Source organism: Camelus dromedarius, chromosome 18 (genome assembly GCF_036321535.1).
Source record: "Camelus dromedarius isolate mCamDro1 chromosome 18, mCamDro1.pat, whole genome shotgun sequence".
Classification (NCBI taxonomy): Eukaryota; Metazoa; Chordata; class Mammalia; order Artiodactyla; family Camelidae; genus Camelus; species Camelus dromedarius.
Window position 1 is genome coordinate 13,205,398 of NC_087453.1, and position 1,668 is coordinate 13,207,065.

Genomic DNA, 1,668 nt, shown 5'->3' on the forward strand with positions numbered 1-1,668 from the left:
GAGAGTTCAGAGCAGGGACTGCTTGTCTTTGCTCCATGATGCCTTGAACCTCCGCTATGACAACTAGGGGTGACTTGATGCTGGGGGCAAGAATCATTTGGAGGCATGTTTCTTCACATGTTTAGTAGGTGATGCTGGCAAAGATTGGGACCTCTGCCTGTTTGCCTGAACATTTATGCATGGCCTATCCACGTAGTCTATCCAAGTGGCCTCAGACTTCTTCCAAGGAGGCTTGTGGTTTTAAAGGTGAGTGTCCCAAGAAGACAAGGCAGAGGCTGTACAGCCTTTTATGACACAGCCTCAGAAGTCAACAGAGTGTCACTTCCATAAATGCCAGATTCAGAGAGAGGGAACACAGACCTCACCTCTTAATGGCAGGAGCACCAAACCCAGTGTAAGAGAAGAGCACAGGGGTTGGGAGCTAATTGTTGAGTACATTTTTAGAATGTATTCCAAATACATTTCCACAACACTCCCCTGCTGTTCCATAGCTGCTTGTTTCTCAGCTGGTTCCGAGATTCTGTGCGTTGAGCAAAGTGGCTTCTCCCATCCCCAACTCTGTGCTCTGGTTTGGCTACTCTGTATAAGCCCTGCACTAGGGCTTGAGAGTGAGAGAATGGAAGCCTATGAACAGAGCTTTAATACAAATAAATCATTTGAAATTCAGGATGTGATTTGAGCCTTTCTCCCCAAGGTTTTAAATTTCCAAAAATGTGAATTCCTTGACAAGCTATTCTCCTGGCTTCAATTATCAACTCCATGTGAACAACTTGTATCTTGAGACTGGATGTTTTCTAACTCTCAGTTAGGGATGTCTTGCTATGCTATTTATTGGTTATTACCACTTGCATGAATTGCCATTGTCTCAATTAGATTCTTTTGCTCCAAAATAGCTCACCCTTCGGAATCGCCATCTTCCAATTTTTCCACCACTGTCCCAAGCAATCAGGCTCAAAAATCTTGCCAACCTGACCTTCAACCCCCAGACCAAATCTATTTCAGAATGCCACCTCTCCTACAACAGCACCTTAAGTCCACATCCTCATTACTTTTTCTTGGAGTTATTTCACAATCTCCCACAAAGGACCTTCCTTCCACAGTTCCCATCTTCAGAGAACCACCAGCTAGGTTATTCCCACTGTACCACATCTCTTACACACTGGCAGTGGTGTTCAATCTTCTGTCTGGCTTTCAGCATTCGCCAAAGGTGGTTCTCAATGTATCCAGTACCCAGCTGTACATTTTAATGCCAACTGCCCCATTCAAGCAGGTACAATCTCTCCCATTGTCCTTGGGACGGATGATCACATTCTGCCCTGCATCATAACCGAAAATGATGATAGAATACAGCGGTTCAGGAGCTCAGAGGAGGGGGATGAAGTGAGGATGGAGACAACAGCCTCCAAATGGTTGTGCCTGTGGACAGCTGGGAGAAGGAGTGAGCGGTCTATGTAAGGAAGGTACCTATCTACTATTTAATCTTTTTCATTAGGTACAGTGGGGCAAACAGATTGTGGGTTGTTTGTTTTCTATCCTTTTGATAGTCCAAAAGCTATAAGGATTCAGAAGCTTGAGAGTTATTTATGCTTTTGATAAAAGAGACTCACATCTAGAACTGGAGTCAAAAGAAAAGACTTCAATGAAAGACTGATTCATAAATTATAAAAG